The 19,339-nt window shown below is 47.3% G+C and overlaps 2 long non-coding RNA genes across 2 annotated transcripts in view; both read right to left on the bottom strand.

The window, feature by feature from the left end:
• LRMDA (leucine rich melanocyte differentiation associated) overlaps nt 1–19,339 on the bottom strand; it is a 1,116,486-nt gene that overhangs the window by 1,060,200 nt on the left and 36,947 nt on the right. The gene's annotated exons all lie outside the window — the stretch shown is intronic.
• LOC146396892 (uncharacterized) lies at nt 11,321–13,457 on the bottom strand. Its single transcript, XR_014828180.1, has 2 exons — nt 13,161–13,457; nt 11,321–13,000 (listed from the first exon to the last, which is right to left on the bottom strand). It is a non-coding gene; the product is annotated as an uncharacterized LOC146396892 (long non-coding RNA).

Below are 19,339 nucleotides of genomic sequence, written 5' to 3'. Positions count from 1 at the left end.
AAAATTCTCCTTTCAGACCTGCATTTACAGACCACAACAAGGCCTAAGAGTTTATAGCCTCCTAGACCTTCAGAACACACCACCACCACCACCAGCACCCACCAGAACTGCCCACATGACCTCTTATGAGGTCCCACTCTCTCCAAGGACCCCATCAGCCATGTGGGAATCTTATTCTGATATCCCCGATGACATTTACGGTCTCTTACAAGATATTTTTGAATATAACTGTATGCTAGAGATAAAAGAATGAGTTTTCACCTCTCTATGAGCCCTAGTCTGACTGGTAGACAGCACCATGAGGCAACACCAGGAGGCAAGGACTGACAGACAATCAAGAACAATTTCCTACAGGAAGTGACACTAGTATATGTAATCAGGGTCATTTCTCAACACGATGTGTATCAAATGAATTGAGAACCATGTCACACATATCCACACACACCCAGAGGGCTCTTACAATCCAATTCAAGGGAGCAGCCACCCAGGAAACAAGATGCAATACAAAGTGAAACAGTAGCACAATGAAGGACTTGGGGGATGTCCCACTCTGAGTACCCTCTGTAAAGTTTCAAGGTTAACTGCCCTTGGGCCACACTCACCTGAAAGAGGGTCTCTGCTGTAGTGGCAAGTATGTTCCATACCCAAGCAAGGCTGGCTTTAAGAGCAAAAGCAGTCACTGCCTACTCCCCATGAGGCCTCATCCTGCTCCCAGGTTTTCCTGCTTTGATCACAGGAATCCTTGATATCAAAGGAATTCTGGGAGTTCCCGTCATGACTCGGTGGTTAACGAATCTGACTAGGAACCATGAGGTTGCGGGTTCGATCCCTGGCCTTGCCCAGTGGGTTAAGGATCCAGTGTTGCCATGAGCTGTGGTGTAGGTTACAGATGTGGCTCGGATCCCACGTTGCTATGGCATAGGCCGGCGGCTACAACTCCAATTAGACCCCTCGCCAGGGACCCTCCATATGATACGGGTGCAGCTCTAGAAAAGGCAAAAAGACAAAAAAAAAAAAAACAACAAAGGAATTCTGGGTAAGGCCTCATCTTACTGTCCAGGACAAATGGCAGTGCCATGAAAGCAGCAGCTTATGCAACTGCACATTCTCAATTACATCACACAGGACACAAGTGCTAAGGGATGTGCTCCAGTGTGGCCTCCAGACCAAGAGCATCAACTTCACCCAGACCTGCTGAATCTGAAACTCAGTGGGGTAGAGCCCAGGAATCTCTGTTTCTATCCAACTCCTTGGCAATGCTGATGGTCCGGGAATGGTGGTTCAGAACCACTGCTCCTCAGGAAAATTTCCCCTGGTCACTGGTGAGATGAAGATCATGATGACACAATTACAACAGCTGCTGCTCATGCTGAAGTGAGCAGTTACCAGAAACCAGACACTCAACAACTTACAGGTATCATCTCCTTTAATCCTCACCACCAGCATACCACAGATGATGAATCTGAGGCACGGAATATTGCACGGCTTCCCCAACATTCACAGAAGCCAATGGCAGGGCTAAGCTTTGAACCCAACCTCTCTGCAGGTGTCCTAACAAATTCACCTCCCAAGGAGGCCTGCTCAACCCCAACCTAGAAATGCCAATGCCAGACAAGCAGGAGATGCTCTGAGAAATCGTGATGCCAAGAAAGCGTTCAACTTGGGAAACCCAGCCGTTCCAAACATCTGCCATCATCTACCTCTTTGTGGAATAATCTCTCCATTACTCCTACAGCTCTCCAGCACTTCCTCTTCCTATCACACAACACTTCATGTCTCTGCAGCTCTCCTCCCTGATTCTAGCACAGCCTGTTCTACTGACCCCAGCAACAAAGCTCCAATGTTGGCTTCACTTTGGGGTACACTCCTCCTCTCCTGGTCCCCACTTTTGGTATACATGCCCAGTTTCCCCCCACCTTGATAGCCAGCCCTGGTTCACCTCCACTTTGGTGTGCACCACTTGCAAGGCCCCCACTTGGTACATGTGAGCGCCCCCCTTAGGCACTCTCATTTGGTTTACACCCAAGAACAAGGTGGCACCTAAGGCAAGACCTTCCTAGCTTCCAAAGCTTCCCCAACAGTGCAATGGTGAAACAGCTCTCGGGTGGTGCACCACCGGGGAAGATAAGATGCAAACCTTAGTGTTGTACCCCATGCTGGGCACATCTGACGCCCAACCAACATGGCAAATCATGCCCCTGCAGCCCTCAGCTCCCAAGAGCTCAGGCCCCTTGACTCTCAGGTCCAGCCCCACCCACCCTCCCGCCTACTGTTAGGATCTCAACAAGAGAAGACAACTGCACTGGGGCCGAGACAAGGACCAGATGTGGGGTTTTGTTCTCATTGGGACAGAAGGCAGCTTCAAGATGTTTTTTCCCTCCTGTGCACCTCTTGTCAATGCCCAATCCTTGCCAAACTGCAGAGATCCCTGTTTGAAATTAAAAGCACACGCCACACTGCACAGCTGACTCAATTTTTCCCTCCAGATTCAACAGTGCACAGGAGGAACTTTCACCCCTACAAAGGAAACTGTCCAAAAATTCAACTCAACAGGCATTTAATGAGCACCCACTACGTGTTGTATACTGCATACTGATTGCCAAGTGAAAGGGAGATCAAGTTAAAGAAGTGGTTTCTTGCCACCTGGGAGTTCTGTCACTTGCACGGCATTTCTTTTCTCCTGCCCTGCCTAGAATAACATTAACCATCCTGACTCTGAAGTGGGGACAGTAAATCCCAGCTCTCAGGGCTGTTACAAGGAAAAAATGAGACAAGAGTGGGAGACAGCTGGGAATATCAGGGTGAGAGCCTCTTGCCTCTTTCCTCAGCCAGCTTTGAGAAGACAAGAATTTGCGTACCAGCCCATCATTTGATGTCAAATTGAAAAGAGTGGGGTTTCAGGGAATTTGATGCAAAGGGACATCCGAGGGGCTGTCTAGAGGCCAGAGATGTGGAGCTGGACTGAGCTGGGTAGACAAGACTGAGAGGAGGCGGAGATGGGGAGCATTCCGGGTCAAGAGAGTGGGTTTGGACCTAGGGAAGAAGGTGGACAGTTGATGGGAAAAGGGGACCAGTCTGGCAGGATGGTTTTGGATCTCCTGGAGAAAGAGTTCCAAGTGAGTGATCTCTGAAAGGCCCAGCAAGGAAGTCTGGCTTGAGCCAGAAACCAGAGCATCTAGGACAAGAAGGTAAGCACTCCCTCCACAAAGCCTCACTGGCAGGAGAGCAACATGCCCTCTCTATCATGTGGGGAGACGCCCCCAAGGCTCCATCTGTGCTGGCCCTATTGCTCCTTTGGGGGAACCACAGGCGGATGGGGCAATCTCAGGACCACCCCCCCCAACACACTCAATTTCCAACATCAAAGAAATTAGAACTAAACATTCACTATTCCAGGGACTGGTTTACATTAGCGGACATCAGTACGGGGAGAAAAATCATGTAGTCATTTTAAAAGATTATCATGAATATTAGAGAAACCCAGAAAAATGCTTTTGACATGCTAAGTGAAAAACAGCAGAACCCCAAGCAATGTGTGTGCCGTTATCAAGAGCAGGGCGCGAGAGGGAAGGCAGGCTTGGAACAGACAGTCCCCAGTTCTAACACCCACTGCAACACAGGAGCTGTGAGACCATAAGCAAGTTTTACCTCTGTTTTTGGTTTGGGGGACTTTTTAAGATAAAAGGGAGATTGAAAAAAAAAAAAAAAACACAACACCTTATAGGGTGACTATAAGTTTTCAAATGGCTGGCACAGAACTCAAGTCAAACTCCCCCCAACTCCCACAAAGCATGCAGGGTGAACCATAGCTCTTTGGGAGAAGCAAAAAGAGTAAGTTTTCTGTTCAACAGAAGATGACTGTCTTGAAGGCAGAGACTGTACCTTGCTTACTGCTGTGTCCCTAGACCTCAATAAATGCAGGAGGAAGGTGATGGGATGATGGGTGGTTTATAACCACCACTATCTGCCCTTGTGAAAAAGGCAGTTAGGAAATGCCTGTCTCTAGCAGACACCAAGAAGGTGATCATGGGAGTTCCCATTGTGGCCCAGCGGCCTAAGAACCCCACTAGTATCCATGAGGATGCCAGTTCAATCCCTGGCCAATCAGCATCTTTGCACTGATATGTACTGGGTCAGGGCTGGTGATACAACACGGATGGTCCATGGCTTCAAAGACCTCCCAGGACTAAACTGAATCCCACGTGGGGAAAAGCAGGGCAGGACCTGGTCTGGGCCTGTCAGCCTCCTAACCAACGCCCAAGCAGTGACACTTCCTTCTCCCAGAGGGAGGATTCCCCAACCTCAAGGACTCTGGAGGCATGACTGTTCAAGAGGACAATCAGGGAGGCTGCTCAGACTGAAGGCCCGCCAAGGAAGGACCTGCTCCACAGAGAGGCCAGCTCTGGACCAGGCAGGCCATCCCAGCACAGGGAAGGAGGGGCACCTCCATGGCCTGCCCAGCCGACTGCCTGCCCCACTCCCCACCCCCCACCAACATCCCCAAAGCCCCTCTTTCTGATGGCTGGAACACCCTCAACAGCATCTCTGTCTTTGAGCTTTAGGTCCTGATCCTTGCAGACATGCAAATACATCCAAAGTAGTTAGAATCTGTTCTGTCGACCCACCCTTAATATGTAAGTGTTCCCCACCTGGCCCTCAGATCGTTGGAATGGGAAAGCAGGAAGGTATGGGAGTTAAGGGAAATGGGAGGAAGTGTCTTTGACAGGGAGAGGGGTATTGAGAAACTCAGAGGAGGCGGCAGCCTAGACAAGCCTTCCAGATGCCGCCACGTTGCTGAGATCCAGGGTTGGTACTCTGTGGGTGATGAGCCACAGCACCCAACATACAAGTTGCCCGGGGACCAACACCAAGTTGCCAACCTTGTTTGAGGGTGAAAGTGCAGTTACTGTGATTCCCAGGCGCAGAAGGCTGGATCCTCACCCCAACACCCATTCTCCAGTTTCTCCCCTTGAACAGGCATGGTGACAACCCACAGCCTCCATCAAAGTCCAGCCTTGTCCTGCTACTCCAAGAAGAGCAAACAGGCCCTGGATCTCCTCACTGCATCATTCTCCTCCACTGCCCACCACTTAAATGCACCAGGTCAGAGCACCCCGACACACACACACACAGCCCGTCCAAAGCCAGCACACCCACCTTGTTGAGAGGAAGCTAAGAACAAGGCTGGATACAATCACAGTCATCAGAATGGGAGGCCAGGGGGTGATGGGGTAGACAGAAGGCAGCAGGCACTTGGGGTTCAGGCTAGGCTCAGGCTCTCTTAACCCCTTTACAGCCAGGCCCTAAGAGCTGCCAAGGCCTTTGGTTGGGTTGGGGGGCAGGGTGGGGGTTAAGGCAGATAACCGAAGGCGTTTCAACTGATGATGCTCCCCCAGTGACTCACTGTTTCTTTATTGCAACATGCTCTCTATAAAAGCCATTTTCTTCTTGCAGGATCTGCTTGGGCAACATGTGATGTCATCATAAATCATCTCTCTCTTTTTTTCCCCCCCTTTAAAATGTCAGCAGATTTCTTGGAGTTTCTAAAAAGCCAAGAGCGCCAGCACCATCTCCCAGTTTTGGCAAGGCAACCCGTTTTCTTTCCCAAGACGTCTGTCTTCACTTTTTCCCCTTGCTCTCCCGTAGGAGCCCTGCAGAGATAAAGCCTTGAAGAGTACAAAAAGTCACAGAAAGCATTTATGAAAAAAAGCTTTCCTTTCTACCCTTTCCAAATGCAGGCCCTTTCTCTCGCTCCCTTTTTTCCTCTCATCCTATTTTGGGGCACTTCCAGGGGAAGTGAATGTATAGAGAGCACTTTAAACAAGGTCTAATACAATCCATGCCTCCCAGACACGGATGCCATTAATCAGAACGAAGGCTTTGTGCGAGAGAGGCCACGGGCTGGATGGGCGCCATGGACCAATAATGCAGGCAGGTCCCTACCTACCCACCCCACCCCCCTGTCAGGGCTTGGCATTCATCCTTCCTGCCTTACCCCCTCCCAAGCCCTGGGCCCAATGTACCCCCAAAGACCTTCTGTGAAAACCTTCTACCACCGGAGGAGAAAGCTTCCTTTCATTCCAAGTTCATTGGACCAGAAAGAAGTCACTATCACCACTGTGACTGCAGAACCTCAAAAGCAAAAGGAACATCCAGCCCAACTGGGAGCCACAGAACTTGTAGGGTCGTGGCTGGAGGGAATCTGTTACTGGCTGAGCTGTGTGCTGGGTCACACTGGGTGTCTTTTGAAGCTCTTCTACCTTCTTTCTGCAAGACCTCCTTCCAGAAATATGTCTATGGATATGGACTATGGCTGCCTTACCACCTGCATGCAATGATCACACGGTAATGAAGATGGTGTGGATACCTGAGGGTCCTTTTTCACATCCTCGAAGCCACAGCCAATCAATCTCTGCCTCTCCACCTCTGCCCCAATATAATCTCATTGAGTCAAGTTAGCTGGGTGGGGAAAACAAGGAACTTACATGTAAGGGAGAGCTACAAGCACCTATGTCAAGTCCTTTGAGGCTATTATTTATTTGGGGCAGCCTCCCACCCCCTCCTAAAAACAAATGGTCCTCCTGGTCCAAGATGCCTGATGCTCCACCATCCGTGCTTGATCCATTAGGCTTCATCACCGGAAACAGCCAGACAGTCCTTGGGGATTTTGATGGAGTAGGTATCAGCTATTTGCACCTAGGTCTGCCAAAGTGGCAAGTACCTTAGTAAGGAGAGAAGACAACGCGAATCCCATACAGCCATCATCCAACTCCAGGAGGTAAAGAACTCACAGCCTTGTTGTGTGGCATAGGGTTACTTCTAGTCCTCACAACTCATCCAAACACAGTTGTGACATCTTCTAGGAAACCCCCTTTGTCTCCCTCTATGCTTATTACGCTGACTAGTCACATTTCCTTACCAGAGAGAAAGAAGGCACAAGGTAGGAGAAATCGCAGAGGCAAGAGGGAGGAGGAAAAACAAAGGCACGGAGGACAGAGGTCTTTGCTTCATTCCCTTAAAACACTCAGTATGTCTGCTAAATAAGGCACCCACCAAAGAAATGCCAAGTCACCCTCCCTGGCCAGCCAAGCTTTGGCTCTAACTCTCTCACCCCTTCCCTCTGTCCTTCACACTGTCCCTTCTGCCAAGGCACCTTCCCTTGCCCTCCACATGGCTCATCCTGCTCTTCTCCGCCAGTTCAGCTCAGATACACTACCACTCCAAGAAACCTTCCTCCACCACCTCCAGGAGGGGGCAACTGCCACTCCTCCATGTCAGTGCCCTGTGCATCCTTTAATGTGTCATCACTTCGGTGGGCTGGAATCACAAGTTTCCATATGTCTCCTCTATAGGGAGGTCAGTCGCCTAGGCATTTTTTTTTATTTTATTTTTCATCTTTTGCTTTTTAGGGCCACACCCATGGCATATGGAAGTGCCCAGACTAGGGATCTAATAGGAGCTGTAACAGCCAGCCTATGCCACAGCCACAGCAACATGGGATCCAAGCCATGTCTGCGACCTACACCACAGCTCACAGCAACACCGGATCCACGACCCACTGAGTAAGGCCAGGGATCGAACCCACAACCTCCTGGTTCCTAGTCGGATTTGTTTCCACTGCACCATGTAGGGAAATCTGCCTCGGCACTTTTAATGCCCAGCCTTCCAGCTGCCACGTAGCAAGTATTCAGTAACTGCTGAAAAAACTGACTTTTTCTTTCAGTGGTTCAATCACCAATTCAGCCCAATCATTTAAGTTTCAAGTATTTGTGTTTTTCTTTGTTTTCTATTTCAGAGGTTCTTCCAGAGAGATCCATACCTCAGGTTTCCAAAACACTAACAAGGAAGACGGCACAGAGGGCACGTTGGTTTAGAAGTGGGTGAAACCCATGCCGAGTGTGAGAAGGGTTTATTCAACAGGAGGTGTTCCCTGCCTGTATTGAAGGTACTTTCTAAAATCTGTCCACAGGGCTAGGCCACACCACCTGCCATAGAAAATACTGGGAAGCGGCAGGGCAGGGGGCACAGCCTCACCTAAATAAAGCAGGCCAAGCCCCCTTCATCTTCGGGAGGGAAGGAGCCTCAGACTTTTTTTCAGTCTCTGATGCCTACACAGCTGGCCACAGGAGTTTGGGGTGGCTTCCACAGATGAAAAGGAGGTGGTCCATTAAGACCCATTAATGACTACACAACAGTTGAGGGCTGAAGCAAAACCGCCAGCCTCCACAGCACCCAGAAAAAAAGCAGGGAACTACTGAAGGCATTTACCAAATCCAAGGAAAAAAAAAAAAATGTCCCCAGGCAGGACCCCACCCCCCAGTACTGCTGGGGCCATCATTTCAGACTCAGACAAGATGGGAGGGGAACAGAAATCTCTCCCCAAATAAAGCGAAGTACACAAAGCAACAGCTCGCCAAACCCTCTCCTGTCGAACGCCTTATTACTACCTTTTGCAATCTCCCAGCCTCAGCTTCTGGAAAGTTTCAAAGTCACCACCAACCAACCCTTCCCAATGCACAATGGCATTTAATAATTGCTCACGGTTCTCGCCTGGGAAGCCAGGCAAGCACCCACAATTCATTACACGTGTGACCTTTCGAGCCCTCAGCCCCCAAATGATTTTCACTCACTTTAATCTGACTCCGATTCAAAACAGATCTGCTGTCAGCAGCCTGAACTCTATAGCCCTATAGATGGGCAGTGCCTACGGCTAAGCTTTTAGTGCCTTAATCATAAAATGCAGCACTTCTCCAGCTGTTTTCACCCAAATAGCCAGAAAAGGGGGTGAGCGGGGTGTGAAAAATGATGAATTATGAACTCCAAAGTAGTATTTCATTAAGCAAGATCGGACGCTAAAACTTTAACCGTGCTCTCCGCCATTGAAAGGTCATTTTATAAAAATCCGAAGTTGGAGATTTTCGAAGGCGCTGCTGTTCGCAGGGGAGCTCACCGCCATGTGCCAGATGGTGGGGGAGGGGAGCAGACGCCCAAGCGGTGGTCAGAATGAAATGTTTTGAAACCGGGGCCACTTTAGATTTTTGCGACGTGATGCCAAGCACATTCAACAGGTCTACAAATGCACTGCATTAGCCTAAATTTAGTGGGTGTTAATTGAAATCAGAGCTGCAGTCGTTACCACCGACATGTTTCTAAATACTACCCAATAAATTTTTGTCTGTTTCAGATTCTCTGTGACAGCCGGCAATGAAAAACCAAGAGTGGGCACGTAAAACGGTCTTCTTAGTACCTAGTCCCCCCGTAGGCGGACAAAAGGATGTCTGTGTGTGGATCTGGCCTATGTCTGCGCACACAGACACGTGTGTGGATAAACACGGTCGATGTGCGTGCCTTGCCCATTTTTAGAAGGCGAACAGGCAGACACGTGCGAGGACACACACATACACTCTCTGCACTTGGGCAACTTCCTTTCTGCTCATGCACCTCCACAGAAAGCACAACGCGCCTCTCTGCATGAGGCAAAAACATTGTCCTTCAGGGCCAAAGGGGCTGAGGGTGCAACTTCTGCGCCTTTTTCAGATGGGTTGTTTCCCTTCCTTTCTCTCTGGCTTGCCTCACTCCCTTCAGGTGAGCCTTGTTTCGATTTAACAAACAAAATTAAAATTTCCTCCAGAACAGAGCACTCAAGGGTCAGCCAGGACAAGGTCTGCTCTGCACAGAATCTGAAAGGAAGGAGGAAGGGGCCTGGGGGAAGGAGAGAAGAGTCTGGAAAAAGAAGCATCGGCTTTCCTCAGGAAAAGAGCAGTTTCATCCTCCCCTGTTACTCACGAAATCATTATTAGTTTACGTGAAGAGAAGAGACGTGGCTTTGTGCTCTGAGTCACGACTGCAGCTCAGACAAACAGAAGAGGGAGGCGAGCGTCTGGTCCTCAGGCTCCGCATAATTTGCCCTTCCTTGATCCTCTGATGATAATTGGAGGACTTCCCTGGATCCCAATAGTATTGTCTAACTCAGCCAGGGGTCTATTCCACCCGAAAATAAACACTGCCGTCAGCTTCCTCGGCCGTGGGCCAGGAGCAACCTTGGAGGCAAATATGTTTACCAAAGACTAATGACACCAAAGGACTATGTTGCAGCCCCAGCAGCAGATCCCCCCCCCCCCATGTAATCCAGCCGTCTGATTCTTCAAATGAGTATCAGCTAAGGGACCCTACTGCTCCACTAAGCAAACACTCAGGCACACATCCTCTCCCCTAGTTTGGTTCCTGCCTGATATGTAAACATACAGCTAACACTTGTGTTTACATACCCTACACCAACAGGGCACACTCAGACTCGACGCACGCCTATCCCCAGATACGCCACTAGGTGCACACGTAGACACACAAATTCTGCCAACACACATAAGGTTCAGTACACAATGAGCAAATATGCACGCATGCACACCCGCACACACCCCAATCACTAACCCCTTTAGAGAAGGTAGAGTACCTTGGACTCAGGCCTGTCCCCTGGCCACAGAGCTGGAGAAAAATTGATCAGTCTGGGCCCCCTTTGAAGGGGCTAGAAACATTCCTACAGAAAAAGTAACTTCTTGATGTAGAAATCACCCAGTCAGTCCAGTTCACCCAGCACCTGAAGCCTTCCCCCTTCTAATTCTACACTACCTACAGGAGCCCATCAGAGAGTCTGTGGAAAAATGACTTGAACTCCTTGAAATTTTTGCCTTTTTTTTTTTTTTAAGGGCCACGCCCTCTGCATATGGAAGCTCAGGCTACAGGTCAAATCAGGATCCGAGCCGCATCTATGACCTATACCACAGCTCATGGCAACCGCTGGATCCTAACCCACTGAGCGAGGCCAGGAACCAAACCTGTACCTTCATGGATACTAGTCTGGTTCATTACTGCTAAGCCACAATGGGAACTCCAGAACTGCTTGATATTTAAGGTGGGTCTGCAAAGCAGGTCAACATCACCTGGGAATGTGCTAGAAATGCAGAGGCTCAGGCCCAAGCCCAGACCTACTCAGTCAGATGCTGCATTTTAACAAGACCCCTAAAGGTTTTGTGTTTGGAAAACATGCCTTAAGAGTCCACCCATCCTAAAACCAAGACTCGCTCAGCGGAGATCACCTATTCCTCACCAGCCCTCAATGTCTAGGCCCCCTGACTCCTGAAGACAGAAAGGGGAGCAAGAGCATTCCTCCGCCATGGGACCTTCTGCCTCCTCTCTTACCAGCCCTAACTTAACAACACAGCCTCAGGTGTCCATACTCGCCGGCATCTCTAAACCCACCAGGAGCTCAGTGAAACTAACAGTTTTCGCCCCACTAATTGTCTCATCACACCACAACTGCTGCTTTTTATTTCATTATGCTTCTCATCAGTCTCAGATAGGAATATAACCAGAAAAAGAAATTGGAGGGGAACAATTTCAATATTTCAGAACACATGCAAATCGATGCCCAGAATCCTACCTGGAGTGTTTTTATTGAGACAATTCTGTGCTTGTCTGAGAGATGACCTTATAATAAATAAATTCATATCTTGCAAAGGCAGATTTTCTCCCCACCTTATAAAGCTAATTATACCAGCACAACATAACATCTTCCTAAATGCCTGATAACCTCATCCTGTTACTCAGGAAATATTATTTTTAAATAGGTGTGATAGATACAAACTGAAACACTCGGATTTCAATTCCAGTCCCAATTCCCGGATCCCCTCTCTGAGTAATTTAAGGACTTCCTCCAGATAGTTTTTCATATTCTTTTAACTGACATTTTATCTTTATACAGTATCTCACAGAATGAGCACGCACTAAGACAATGACAGCCAAGAAGGTCTGTCATTTCTCATTCCGACAAAGACAGATGTCTTACACTGGCTTATGCCAATAATAGATCCAACAAAAAACAAAAGAGACTACACCTGCCGCTGATGTAAAGGCACCAATTCACATTTGTGACACTCATTTGTCAATTAACAGATTTCTCCCATTGTTGACACACGAGACTTAAAAGATGTGGGCTCAAATGTGATGAATTAAAAAAGACAGATGAGTAAGCTATGAGCTGCAAAGTAATGCTATAATGTGCTTTAGATATGAATATCAACTGACACCCCTGACAGGCCATACAAGGTTTTATTTCATTTTGCACTATATCCAGGCTTCATACTTTGTCTTCTTTGTTCGCTTTTCATCAAGCTCCTAACATCTCATTCTGACAGCCAGAGACATTTAAGGCACTTTCGTTTCAAATGCAAGTTAGCGTACTTGATTTGTCATTAAAATGCAAAACGATTGCCTTTGCAGGTAAATGTAGGTATGCTTAAAAGGTTGGATCTGCAAAGGAAAAGCTGAAAATGGTTTAGGTTCCTCTCTACCACCTCTGGGGGTGGTGGTGGGGGGGGGAAGCCTGAGAGACACCAGCCCCTCCATCCCACCCCCTGCTGAGCAAAGACCGGCCCTGAGGGGGCCTCCAGAGCACCAGTGTCCCAGCAGGCTGAGGACAAGAGGCAACTCAGACGTGAGTGGGACCTCCCAGATGCTGGGCAGATCTCAAGTCTACCTGTATTTGAACCAGCCTAAGCACACACAGAGCATCCGGCCTGTGAAAAAGAAGCATGGATGGGCTTAGGTCAACATGTCCAAGATCATCTTTCTCATCCAGTACCCGAGGACCCCCAACTCCACCGCCCCAATCTCACCTCTACATGGAGGGAGAAAACGCCACACCCTAGACTCTCCTGTAGTGGACAGACCAAGGGTCAGATAGGAGCTGACAAGGAAGACATCTTCAAGAAACAATGAAAACAGTGAAACTAACTTCTAGGCAAAGATGTTCCTCACAGCATCTCTCATTAACACCTAACAGTGGAAAACAATACATCAGTACACATCAGCCAGTAAGAATGGCTCAACCACGGTGCATCTGTGAAAAAACATGTCATCACTGAAAAGCCACATTATCCAAGACAACAATCACATGATAGAACATTAAGAGAAAAAAGTAGGATACAAGTCTCTACAGTTGACCCTTGAACAACACAGCTTTCAGCTGCACAGGTCCACTTCTACATGGATACGTTTCTACAGTGGAATCCAAGGATGCAGAGGAGGCCTGGATATGGACAGCCAACTACAACTTACACTCAAGCTCGCGCCCACATTGTTCAAAGATCAACTGTATATATAACCTCAACCTAATTTTATAAAAATTTATACACACTCAAATGTTAGTGAAATACTGGTTTATTGTTCAGAGGTAAGTGCATAGTCCTGTTTTTTATTTCCTTCTCTATATTTTCACTCTTTTAATCAAACCATTCTTTTATAACCGAAAGAAAAAAAAAAGCCTGAAAAGCTAATTTTAGAAAATAAACATTTCTTAGGCCCAATATCCTGTTTCCTAACATGAACCCACCATTTGCACTTTTCAGGCCTCAATTTCCTATTTGAAAAGTATTAGACCAGTGGTTTTCAAACTGTGTTCCTCCCTAGAAGCCTAGAGTACCACAAGGGGGATCTGAGTTTCTTCCAAAGACTAATTTAATTTGATCTTAACTTTTAAAGTACTTTAATGGTTTAAAAACTAATTTAAGATCAGTATGTTCTCTCAAATATGTTTGATATCAAATTTCAACACAATGGAGTGCAACAGTGTATTATCTCGGTGCTGCAAAATTAACTCATTTTGTGCGGACCTCCAAGTTTCTTTCTACAACTGTCCAGTTAAATATCCTGGTATTTACAGGAGAAATTTAGGGGGGCAGAAATCTGTTACCATTTGCAAAGGTTTAGTGAGTGAATTAGTATTTAGATATTGCACACCAAAGGCAGGAATAATCAGAACAATGAGACCAGTATAAAACTATTTTTTCTCTAACCGCAGTATTAAGCCCAGTGTTCATCTGAACAGCTCTGCTGCTTTTGCTGACTCACTTTTTATAATATTCAAACCTTTTTATTCCATCATGGTTTTGTGTGTGTTTTTTGTTTTTGTTTATTTTGTTTGTTTGTTTGTTTGTTTTTGGGGGGGGGGGGTTGTATCCATAGCATGCAGAAGTTCCTGGGCCAGGGATCAAACCTAAGCCACAGAAGTGACAATGCCAAATCCTAACTGCTAGGGAACTAAGAAACTCCCATCATGGTCCTTCTATGTAAAATTTTTGTTTGACAAGGATCCTGCCACTAGAAAACAGTTTTGAAAACCATTGGATTAAACAAGCCTACCTGTAAGGCTCCCTGTGACAGCATGCAGTTCTATGAAACACAGGGTCACCATGGGAGGAGGTGAGGACAGTGATGAAGGGGGTTCAGGTCAGTCCTGGCTTCCTCACTTACTATGTGACCCTGGGTGAGGTACTTGATCAATCTAAGCCTTGCTTTCTCTATCCGTAATTTTTTTTTTTTTTTAGGGCCACACCTACAGCATATGGAGGTTCCCAGTCTAGGGGTCAAATTGGAGCTATAGCTGCTGGCCTACGCCACAGCCATACCAGATGCAAGCCGAGTCTGCAACCTGCACCACAGCTCATGGCAACACCAGATCCTTAACCCACTGAGCAGGGCCAGGGATCCAACCTGCATCCTCATTGATGCTAGTCAGATGTTTCCACTGAGTCAAGACAGGAACTCCTATAATTTTTTTTTTTTTTTAAATCAGCAAGTTGGGAGAATTCATAGAGATAGAATGGTAGGCACTAATAACTGTTAGGTGACGTAACATCATTATTAGTACCTGGGGTATGTGGGAGGAAGGGATTGTTTCATGGTGGACAATTCAACATGGCACAAACAGTTTACAGACACAAGAGACAACAATGTTTTTGTATAGTCAACAGAAATGTCTTTGCTAAACTAATAAAATCCAGAGCTGTCTCTCTCTAGATTACCTAGCCCATGTTCCTTTCATTTGTTTGCTCACCTTCTCCATCATCTGACTATACTTCGATCTACTATCAAAAGAAGGCTGTACTTCCAATCTCAGATTTCCATTTTCTATCTCCCTGTGCACTGCCTAAGTGGAAATTTTTACCAGTATCTTCTGGGAAGAGGCTCTAACAAGCCCTTTTTGTATATTAAGACATTAAATAAAAAAAAAAAAAAAAACTAACAGAACTTGTCCATTTCAATATGACCAATCAATTCCTCTACAGATCAGAAATTACAGAAAAGGAAATCTTTTAGTGAAGGCAAGAAAATCAGCTGGGAGAAACTTACTGGTTGCAGAGAGTTGTCACAAGTTCCTGACAAGGAGAAACACCAGGGGACAATGACCTCCCTTGTGATTTGGACACAGGTCACCAGCAGCAAATGCCCCAGGAGCCCAAGCAAAATCATCTTCAGGATAAATCTGCTCAAAAAAACAAGAGTTCCCATGGTGGCACAGGGGTAACAAAGCCAACTAGTATCCATGAGGATTCCGGTTTGATCCCTGGCCCCACTCAGTGGGTTAAGGATCCAGCATTGCCGTGAGCTATGGTATAGACTGGCAGCTACAGCTCCAATTTGACCCCTAGCCTGGGAGTTTCCAGGAGTTTCCTCAGACGTGGCCCTAAAAAGAAAAAAGCAAAAAAAAAAATGTTAAAAATGAAGTAAGTCAATCTAGGGACAGCTGCTCTTTGGGTACACCAACTACTAGGAGGAAACTCTTCCATTTAGCATTTATTTTATTTGATCTTCACAACCCTGAGAGGTGTCCATCATTATCCCCTGTATGGACAATCACAACACAGGTTAAATGACTTGCTCAACAGCCCACAGATAACTTGTGACTGAGTTAAGACTAATGGGTGTCCTGTCTCATGATCTCACTGCTTTCCCACCTGACCAGCTCCAGCCAGAACTTCCCCCCCTTCTTCCTGGTTGGCAACAAAGACTCTGGGCTTCCAACTAGCAAAATTCCTTTCTTATTTCAAAGGAAAAATTATAAGGACAATCATATGATACATTGTATGATGTTAACTTACCCGGGTAATCATTTTGCAATATATGCATTTGTCAAGTCATTACGTTGTACATCATTGTACATTGTGGCCTAATGCAACACTATTTATCAATTACTCATCAATAAAACTGGGGCAGGGGGAATGCCTCATAGTTATGTAGTACTTAGCAAATAACAAAGCATTTGCATTCAAACAACCTATCTATTGTGCAACCCAGATACATCCTAAGGAGAAAAAGGGACAATATTCTTTGTCTGTAACTGATAGGAAAATAGAGACTCCTGCCACCTGCAGGGTTGTCCAGATGAAGAGCAACAGCGGTGGGGCTCAACAAACCCAAGACAGATGGAAAAACTATAGTGGAGCCTCGACCTCCAGAGACCCCGTTTTAGGGCATGAAAGAGTTGTTCATCTTCCTAAACCAACAGGATGAGTTAACCCAACCTAACTTTCAACAGACTTCGAAAATACCAATGTTTGATGTAAAGACTCACTGCCTACAGTGTTTATCTTCCCTGAAAAATGCTAAGGTCGAAACTAAGTATGGGAAGGGATAAAAACAAACAAACCAGCAACATCCTTGAAGTGGCAGCTGGGAAAGTTTGATCTTTATAAACTTTTCATTGGGCTGCAAAACAATTTTCCTCTTCCCTACCATTTAGTTACCAACCTACACTAGTTCACCAGATAAAGATCTCCAGGATAATGATTAGAATTGCAGGAAACATAATGGAATACAATACTGTGTGGGAGCCAAGGAGGTAGGTAGGCATTGCAGTTGTGCAAAACTGTGTATAAGAGCTTGGCTCCTCATTGACCAGCCGTGTGCCCCGGGCAAAGTCCCTTCAACTCAGCACACTCTCATTTCCTGGCTTTAAAATGAAGAATACCACCTACCTTGCCATGAGGACCTAAGGACTTAAGGTAATCAGGAGAAGCTGGGGGGTGAATGGTAGTTACCAACACTGCTACTTATTATCATTTTTGTGTTTTTTAGGGCCACACCTGCAGCCTATGGAGGTTCCCAGGCTAGGGGTCAAATCAGCCTACACCACAGCCACAGCCTCGTGGGATCTGAGTCACATCTGTGACCAACACCACGGCTCACAGCAACGCCAGATCCTCAACCCACTGAGGCAGGCCAGGAATCAAACCCGTGTCCTCATGGACACTAGTCGGATTCTTAACCTGCAGAGCCAGCTCAGAGCTCCTATGATCACATTTTTAAACATCCATTGTAACAAGGATTCCCAGATTAGAGAGCCTCTTCCATTTGAGGGACACCTACTGTGTACAAAACCCTGCCCTTGGGCACTCCTGAATGAGTGGTTGTGAACCCCCCCTAACAAAGCTTCCATTCTGCTGAAAGGCAGAGTTACTGCAAAAGACCCTAAGCATTCACAGAACCCATAATGTGAAAGTTCTCCCAGGGGAGAACGCACCCCAAGTGTGAGCCCTGCACCAACACTGGGACATGGACCAACAGCAGTATGTGTCATTTCTGAAATGTCCAGCTTTGCCTCCTCCCCTTCTGAATGAGCTGCACAGCCTTGCTGGGGGCTGAGTGGCCCAGCACTCGCAGCCGCAGTCTATAAGAACTACATTAACCGTGACCCTTCTAACAGGGTAATTGCCACGTATGTGTGTCAGGGCCGATGCTCCCGCCTGCTCAGCCTGGGAACGGGCTGCCCTCCACCAGCAGGAGGTGGCTTGTCTCCCCCACATGCCTATCACTGCAGGGCCAAGCTTGGACCGGGAGAAGCCGGGCTTCCCCCACAAGACTCGCATGGCCAGCCTCCCTCCCCAGTCAGCTTCTCCATCCCAGAACTGCCTCCATTCTGCACAGCACAGGTGTTTGTCTCCATGTGTAGGGAGACATTTACCTTCCTCTCCAATTTCTCTCCTCTTAGACTCCAACTGACTCCTGAGGGCACGCAGATCAGGCTCTTCCCATATCTGCTCAGGACAAGCCTGGTCCCCAAGCAAGTTCTTTACCCTGCCCAGAAATCCTGACCCAGCATGATTAACTCCACTCCCTTGTCAGGGTGTGGCCCAAGCCCATCTTCTCATGAAGTGTCCTTTGAAGAAATCCTCGCTGCTGAGAATTTCTGGGGCCTGAGATCTGAGAGCACGATCCCAACACTTAAATGAACTGTGTTTCCTACATATATCCTGGGAGCAACCCCAGGGCTCTACTGGGACAAGTGAACTGCTCAACCGGCCTGGCTGGGACCCTTCCTTGCTCTGTGCAGCTCCCCAAAGTTGCTCATTAACTCAAAGAGAACAAGCATCCCAGCAGCGGTTAGAGTAACTATTCCCTTATAAAAAAGAACCACGACATTCTAAAAGTTGCTGGTAGGTGTGACTGTGGCTCCGTGTTGTTCCACTAATTTCGCCTGAACTAGACTTATCTCCACGTTGAGTGTGTAAGCTTCTGCCAAGTATCACCATCTAGAATTTCCAGGCACTAGGGAACCCAATATGCACTGAATATTCACACATTTGCAGTAAGGAAGAAAGGACATGCCAAGAGCAATGACCCAAGTCCTCAGCACTCATGGACACTCCAGGCAGTCCTGGGGAACCCTGCTATCCCAAGCAGCCACCACTTCCACTCAGCTGGAGGATTATCAAGGTCAAGGCTCCCCAATCCATTCCAAGACCTTGGCATCTTCCTGGCCCCGAGGTACATCCAGGGAGTGGGGCCCAGTTGTACATGACAGCTAGAAAACCCACTGTTACCCTGCTGGCATTCTCCAAAATATGTCACTGTTACCCTGACCTCCATTCTCAAGCTAAAGAGGAAGAAGAGAAGAAAATCCTTCAACTATGGTTAAATGTAATCCCCACAGTCACCCTTCTGAGCTGTCTCATCATGGACTAGAACAAATGTAGTACTTCTTAGAGGCAGGCCACTGGACAGAACGACCTTCGGGGCATTTGCTATACCCCAGGTCAGGCTGATCTTCCCTAAACTCAGCATAGCCTCTAAGAAGAGAATTGAGGGTACTGGTTTGCTCCATCCAATGCCAACTGGAAGGATGGGTATCTCTCTGTGATGTCAGGCCAGCTCAGCTATCTGGGAAGAATTCACAAGAACCAAGCAGCACAGAACCGTGACTCAACTGTCAGCACAGACAGCCTCCCTAGCCAGGCTCACCCTCGGGGCCCTCCTCATCCACTGTTCTCGGGAGGTTTCAAATCCTGAGGAGCTGAGCAACCACAGGGATGCGCTTAGAAAGGACAGTAAACTCCTTTTGAAAAGTAAGTTCCTGAAATAAAATTAACACTCCACCAGGCACCTCCAATGTAGCTCCAAGACTGATGAGCAAGCAGGAAGTACCCATTCATCCAGCTTCTCAGAAGGTGGACAGACAGCAACAGCTCTGAACTAACTTAATCCCCACTTACTTCCTACTCTACCA

Source organism: Sus scrofa, chromosome 14, assembly GCF_054392235.1.
Source record: "Sus scrofa isolate SSC_HxYL_T2T_F1_AM1 chromosome 14, Sscrofa_HxYL_maternal_Yorkshire_Landrace_v2.0, whole genome shotgun sequence".
Lineage (NCBI taxonomy): Eukaryota > Metazoa > Chordata > Mammalia > Artiodactyla > Suidae > Sus > Sus scrofa.
This window is presented reverse-complemented; position numbering and strand designations above follow the sequence as displayed.